Source organism: Arachis ipaensis, chromosome B01, assembly GCF_000816755.2.
Source record: "Arachis ipaensis cultivar K30076 chromosome B01, Araip1.1, whole genome shotgun sequence".
NCBI lineage: Eukaryota > Viridiplantae > Streptophyta > Magnoliopsida > Fabales > Fabaceae > Arachis > Arachis ipaensis.
The window spans coordinates 119,969,114-119,977,197 of record NC_029785.2 but is presented as its reverse complement, the minus strand read 5'-3'; positions in this window follow the sequence as shown (position 1 = coordinate 119,977,197).

Sequence of the window (8,084 nt, the reverse complement as noted above, 5' to 3'; positions counted from 1 at the left end):
TCAATTTCAGCCAGAAATTACCTGAAATCACAGAAACACACACAAGCTCATAGTAAAGTCCAGAAATGTGATTTTTATTTAAAAACTAATAAAAGTATATTAAAAACTAACTAAATCATACTAAAAACTATGTAAAAATAATGCCAAAAAGTGTATAAATTATCCGCTCATTAAGGGCCCACTTGGTGTGTGCTTGGGCTGAGCATTGAAGCTTTCACATGCATAGGCCATTCTTGGAGTTAAACGCCAGCTTGGGTGCCAGTTTGGGCATTTAACTCTAGTTCTGGTGCCAGTTCTGGCGTTTTATGCCAGAAAAGGGTCTCTGGTGGGCGTTTGAATGCCAGTTTGGGCCATCAAATCTCGGGGCAAAGTATGGACTATTATATATTGCTGGAAAGCCCAAGATATCTACTTTCCAATGCAATTGAGATCACGCCAATTGAACTATTTGTAGCTCCAGAAAATCTACTTTGAGTGTAGGAGGGTCAGAATCCAACAGCATCTGTAGTCCTTTTTCAGCCTCTGAATTAGATTTTTTCTCAGGTCCCTCAATTTCAGCCAAAAAATACCTGAAATTACAAAAAAATACACAAACTCATAGTAAAGTCCAGAAATGTGATTTTTGCATAAAAACTAATAAAAATATAATAAAAAGTAACTAAAACATACTAAAAACTATGTAAAAATAATGCCAAAAAGGGTATAAAATATCCGCTCATCAGTTGTCCTGAAGCAAGTTGGTAAGAAATTAGGGCTTCTTTTACTGCTTGTATCTCCCCATCTGAGGTTCTTGTAAAGAGGATGCTATCATCAGCAAAGAATAAGTGGTTGGTCTCCGGTCTATTTCGTGTTATCTTAATCCCTTGTATCAACCTGCTATTTTGTGCTTTTACAAGAATTTCTGACAAAACTTCAGCGCATAGAATGAAGAGGTAGGAGGATAGGGGGTCCCTGTCGTAATCCTCTCGAGCGCTGAAAGGTTTTGGTGGGGGTACCATTGAGTAGGATGGAAAAGGAGGTTGAGCTCACACAGTTCTATACGGTTTGAATCCATCTTTTCGAAAATCCCATAGCCGTTAGGATAGCCCTCAAGAAGTCCGATTCTACCCTATCGTATGCTTTCTCCATGTCTAGCTTCATTCCCACATAGCCTTTGTTACCTAAGGTCTTCTTCTTCATGTAGTGGAAGATTTCAAAGGCTATTAATCCATTGTCTGTTATAAGTCTGCCCGGGACAAAAGCGCTTTGATTCTCCCCTATTATCTGAGCGAGGATAATCTTCAACCTATTCACCATTGTTTTGGTTGCCAGCTTGAGAATCACATTGCATAATGAAATCGGTCTGAAATCCCTTGTGTGTCTTGGCTTCTCCACTTTAGGAATCATGAAAATGTAGGTGTGATTTAACTCCTTTGGGTCAGCTCCCTCATTTAGGATTTTTAGAACTATTTCGGTTACTTCATTTCCCACAAACTTCCACATTTTTTGGTAGAACAGGGCTGGCATTCCGTTCGGCCCCGGGGCTTTGGTTGGATGCATCTATTGTAACGTTTGATATACTTCATCCTTGGTAAAATCATCATTGAAAATGTTGAATATTTCTTCATTTATACGACCTCTAACCACTTCCATTGTTTCTTCCACTTCAAAGGTTTCCTCGGCTGTGAACAAGTTTTCAAAAAAACTCCTCATTACCCCCTTCTATTTGTTCTTCATCTTTGTATTTGATTCCTGTATCATCCACTATAGCTTGCACCCAATTCCTTCTCTTTCATTGTGAGGCTTTATGGTGGTAAAATTTGGTGTTTTTATTCCCATATTTTAGCCAGTTTGCTCTCGACCTTTGGCTCCACCATATTTCTTCCATCCTTATAAGATCATACAACTCTTCTTCTTCCATCTTTGTTCTCCTTAGTGTTTCTTCATCTTGAGGTAGGCTATTCAGCTATTCTAAAGCCTTTTCAGCTTTCTTAATTCTCTTTGGAATGCCACCAAAAGTCTTTCGACCCTGGCTGTCCAATCTCTCACTACAAAGATTTATTTTTTCTTTTTGTGTTTCCTGGTCTCTCCTTCCAAGCTTCTTCCATGATTCAACCGCAATCTTCGCTGGTCAGCCACAACTCTTCGAATATTGACCTATGTTGGCTCTTTTTCCTTCTCTTAGTTTTCCCATACAAGTAAAGAAGGATTGGGCAGTGATCTAATTTTACCTTGTTAGGTGTTGGATCGTCGTTTTTGGAAAGGCTTCTTTCCAGTCAAGAGTTGCCATTGCTCGGTCCAAACTCTCTTGAATATTGTTGTTTCCCGCCTGCCCATTTGACCATGTAAAAGAGTGTCCTATGAAGCTAAGGTCAAGAAGTTCGCTTGTTTGGACAACTTCTTGAAATCCCTTTACCTGAGCATATGTGATTGGACTTCCCCCTATTTTTTTTATTCGTTCAACACTTGGTTAAAATCACCGAAGACCACCCATGGCATTGATGATGCTTTCCCAAGAGATCTCAATAGGTCCCAGCTCGCTTGCTTATTATGGTTTTCTAGCCATCCATAAAATTCGGTTGCTCTCCGTTTGTGGTTGCTGCCCCTTACTTGTATCTCCATGTCAATGTGAATTATGTGATTTTTTGACATGGAGGTTATGTTGGCTTCAATCTCTCTGTTCCATAGCACTGCCAGCCCACCCCCTATCTGTCTTCCATCTCCATTATATTCCACTCTAACTACATTCTACATTCTACCCTTATACCTTAGCCTCATAATTTCTTCTGACTTCTTCCTTGTCTCCATGAGGAAAACAAGGTTGGGAGTTTTTTGTTTAATGAGCTTGTTTAGAGCTCTAATTGCCCATGGGTTCCCAATCCCACGGCAATTCCAGCTTAGTATTTTCATTGTTGTCGACAGGGCTACCCAACAGCCTCCGCCGTTTCCGATGCTGGGTCCCTTGTCTGCTTCTTTGATTGTGTTGCTTCTCCATCTATGTCCATGTCATCTGTTTGGTTCGCCTTCCTCTTTGGGCTTTTGTTTTCCTTTCCTATCTTTGATTTGGGGCTGGTATGGGCTTCTCTTGCTTGTCTTTTCCATCTCCTCCCTATTGTTTGTTCTTTGTTTGAATTTTGATTTGTGATTTCTTTAAGGACTTATTCTCCTACTCCAATCAGATTTTCTTGGGAATTTTTGTTGTTTTCCATATTTCCTTCCAATTTGCAGTTCTGTTCTGTTGGACTATTGCTCTCTTTTTTTTCCTTGTTTCTTCTTCTGCATCTTCATTTTGTGTTATTTCCTCATCTGAAAGTTTTTGGATTTCTATCCCCTTTTTATTAACTTCTTCCAGGTCCCTTCGTTGAGAGAAGGTTCTTGGTAGAGTTATCGCAGGGGCTTGGCTTGTCCCTTCTCTAACGTTAGTCTCTATTGAGTCCGACATTGATAGGGTGGCCAGTTTTTCCATTAGCTTAACAGTGAGTTTCTTTCTTTGATGTTCCTCTCTTTTGCCTTTGTCTGGTCCATTTTTTCCTTCTTCTTCAGCTTTTTTCTCCACTTAGCTTACTACTATTTCAACTTTTAACTAGGGGCCTAAGTTCTTGGATTTTTTCTTCCCTCAGTTTTATCTTTTTCTGCCTTGCCATAGGTGTTTTCCTCATGGCCAGTTCTGCCACAGTAATAGCATATGGTTGGAGGTTTTTCGAACTTGAAATTGACCCAAGTGAGGCCGTCTTTCTTGCTTCCTACATTTGTGCCTTTCATGAAAGGTGTGTCTGTTTTCATCTTTAACGTAGCCTTTATGAACCTTTCTTGGTCCTTTCCTACTTCAAATAGCTCACTCTTTGACCTTTCCCATGCAAGCAGCGATCTTTCTACCAAGTTTTAGAATCTTGCAGCGTTCTGTGAGATCCCATATCTGCATTTTAATATCCACATGTTCAAGCTCTTATTCCTGTTTTTCTACATCCTTATCCCATTTATTTACTATAAGTCAGGCATTTTTAAAGGTCCAAGGGTTACCTCTTAGAACTCTATTTCGATCTGCCTCATTCTTGAAGAAGAACTGGTAAGTTTTGGGTTTGACTTCAGTGACTCTGAATCCTTTTATTTTTTTTTTCCATATGTTGTACATAGCTGTTTTGATCTATGTCATGTTGATGTTCTTGTTTGTGACTAGTCTTCCAATAATGCTTATCTGACATTCTTTGATTCCTTTGCTTATGTCTTCTTCACTATACACTATAAAAGATTCTTCATCCTCTGCTTCATGTTCTACAGGATTTACGTGCACTGTTTCATTCTCCATTTTGTTTGTTTCAAGATACCACCGAGAAAAACTCACTCCACTATTGGTGCTAGTAGGGACCAGGGCACGATAAAATGGATGTTTGTATGCTACTCTTCCCAAACCCTAGGAGAGGTTCCTAAAGGAGAGAGAATAGAGGATTATGTTCATTCTCTTTTCATTGGGAGATTGTGTCGGTAGGTGAAGTTATGTCATATCTGGCCCCACAAGCTTGTAGAATTTGATTACATAATTACAGTTGCATAATATCACAAAATTTGCATATTTGAATGAGTAAATATTTTGATGCTGCAATATCTTTATCGGTAAATGTTCTACCATATTATCCAATCAATTTTATTGACATGTCTTGAGGCAAAAGGCACCAAAAAATGCATAGCTCACTAAAGAACAGCATTGCATTATACATATATATAGATTACAATAATTTTATAATAAGCTTTAAAAGGTTAAATTTCATAATTTTATAATTAGTTCTCCCTCTCCACTACAAGAAAAACGTTGGGCACCGTTGAATTTATCGTTGAAAAAATGAACAAAATCCAACGATAATTAAATTACTATTGGAAGAAATCATATGGTATAAGTCTTGCCAGTAAATATTTACCGTCAGATTTTTTCGTTCGACGGTAATTACTGTTGGATTCTGCGATAGATTACTTGTTTGGAAAATCATTTGGTTTCCAGCAGATTTTTCCGACGGTAATGTTGGCGCCAAAAATGATGTTTTCCGCACTATTACCGTCGGATTATTCTCTCGGTAAATCCGACGGTAATATCATTTTTTTATTTTGAATTAAATGGTCAATTTTAAGTTTTTATTTAAATTTATTTTTCACATAATTAATTGTTAATTCATAAATAATGAAAACCTATTATTTAAAATAAATAATACAATTTTCAAATAAATTAAAAGTCAAGTATATCAAATAAATACAATGAAATAATAAAACGAAACACTAATAACTAAAGATCCAGGTAGTCATCGTCGTCGGTCCCGTGGCCTTAAAGAGATGGCACAAAATGCGGTGATGTCTGTGTGCCACCAGTAGGGATGATGCCAGTGGCATGCATGTGCAAATGGTACACCTCCATCTGAGCCTCTATCCGCTGAAGCTGCTCCCTCCACTCTAGCTTGAGGTCATCAGTGCCTGTCAAGCGTGTGAGGATCTCCTAATACCTCTCCTGATAATTGTTCAGCTCTTGAGTCTGCTGGGGAAGACTGCGTTGGAGCTCCTGCACCTACAGCCTCAAACCCACGCCTTCCTGGGCATCGACGGCTCGACTGGTGGCAGAGCCTGACGACGGCCTCAACGTAGAGGTGCGGAGGCTGTTGGCAAAGAACGACCCCAACCCATATACGTGGTTCTTGTACGGCGCTGAGGCGGTCTCGCGCAAAATCATATCGGGATCGATGACTAAAGTAGTAGAGCCATCGGCTGCATCCTTCCCACTTTGCCGAGATTGCTGAGTCGCGGCCTCTATTCTCTATGTGTAGGACTCCTATGTAACGTATGTTATTGTTATTTGTATGACAACTATACAGTTAATATCTAATAATTTTATACCAGAAGATCAGATGTATGTTTACTCGCATAATGGTCCTGAGCCTAGCGAATCTCGCTTTGTTCTCCTTTAGTGTGTGGGTGTACTTGAACGTCTCTGCCAATATTGCCTTGTAACCCAACGATTTTGACTACACATGTTACATTGAACAATATGATTAGGATACCTAGTAATGATATGTTAAAGAATATAATTATTAAGTTATTAACAAAATTAAAGACACTACATACTAGCCTAACCTTATTGTTCATTATGGTCGCTAAGTTGTCGGTATACTTAGACAACCTGGACGATGCTCTGATAGCTCTATTGGTGAGACACCGATGCCGGAACCCTGCATCGGCCTCCCAATGAACTAACAGTGCCTTCTTTATTTCTGGTCCGAGCCAAGTCGTCAGGTGTTCCTACTCCTCACGAACATCCTCCAGCATCTGATGTAGCTGCCGATCCATTTTATGGTCGTAGATCTTCCTGATGGTAAGATCGTGCTCAGCATCCCATATAAAATGCAATTACACAAAGAAACTTTAAAACTAGTTAATCAATATGAAGATATAAACTAGCTAAAAAGGTTTGAAACTAAAAAAAAAATATATTTACCGCCCATTTTTGAAACCATCGCTCTCTGGTCTCAGGGTTGATCTTCTTATAGCTAGGTCAGGGATGGTCGTACATCATCTTGATGACGTTGGTCATCTCCTGAGTACATGCATTGTTATTCAGCACAAATCTATCAACAATCTACAAACAAAACAATATGACAATATAAATTAAAACCTCATTAGAAGCAAATAATTATATACTTTCAGCAATTTCATAATTAGGAAATAAAAAATACTTTCAGCCATTCAAACCTAAATTCACTAAACAAGAATCAATTTTCAGGCACTTTCAATGATAACAATAATCTAGAAACAAGAAACACTTCCAGCCATTCAAACCTAAATCAATTTTCAGGCACTTTCAGCGATAACAATAATCAGGAAATACTTTCAGCCATTCAAACCTAAATCCACTAAACAAGAATCAATTTCCAGGCACTTTAAGCGATAAAAATAATCAGGAAATAGGAAACACTTTCAACCATTTAAGCCTAAATCCACTAAACAAGAATAAATTTTCAGGCACTTTCAGCAATAACAATAATCAGAAAACAGGAAAGACTCAAAGTGATACTTATTCTGTGCCTCTACCAGGCCAAATGGTCAACTGTATGATGGGAGGTAATGGAGGAGCATTAGCTGCATCACTTCCGTGAGAGACCTCAGGGCCGCGACTTCTGTCGCTGGAGGCGGCATTGCTGTGGTACTGTTGAGCGGTAGGACGCATCGTCGTCGCCATAGATGGAGGCACATAGTTGGGAGTTAGGGACCATGATGAATGACTTATCTGCTAAACTTGTAACTTGTAATGTCACTGGGGTAGTCGGAGTAGAAGGAGAGGATCCAGAATTTCTAGGGGTATCGAAAGAAACCCTTCCTCTACCACGACCAGCAACCTGGTCCGCAACACTTTTACCTGTCGTTATGTCTACAAAGATCAAAAACAGCCATAACACAGTGAATCAATATATTTCACACGATTTTATACAACTCCAGCAACAATATTCAGGAATTTAGTTCAATAATCGAAACACTTTTCAAAATTTAAATTCAAATTCAAAATAAGAAAAACCAGCTCAACAATTAACAAAACCTCAACATATTCATAATTAGTAAACTATTCTTTAGTTTGAGGAGGATGTTAGAATAGTAGTTAGAGTAATTAATCTATTTCTAGATTTTAGTAAGTTAGTTAGAGATTAGTTTGGTATTTTTTCTCTCTCATAACAAACTACTCTTGTATATAGTGTTCTTCTCTACTATATTAAAGACTATTGCAATGAATAATAAATTTTTCTTCTCTATAATTTTTCTCTAAACTCTTTTTTTACTCTATTGTAATTATTTCTACATGTCACAGTGCAGAATTAAATCTTGCATTCCAAGATTTTAATAAAAATGACGGACAAAATCAGAAATTAAAAAAAAATACAATTTAAGGCCAAATTTTGATTATTTTACCAGCACATAAAAATATTTTGCCATGATTTGTGCATGGTCGTTTCGTGGTGGACCATATGTTATATCTCTAGGTAGCCAGTTTCCTCTCTTAGCTGAAAGTTTTATTAGTTAGATATGGCATTTGACGTATGAAAATTCCACACTTTTAAATTTCATGCGCAAAGAGCAAA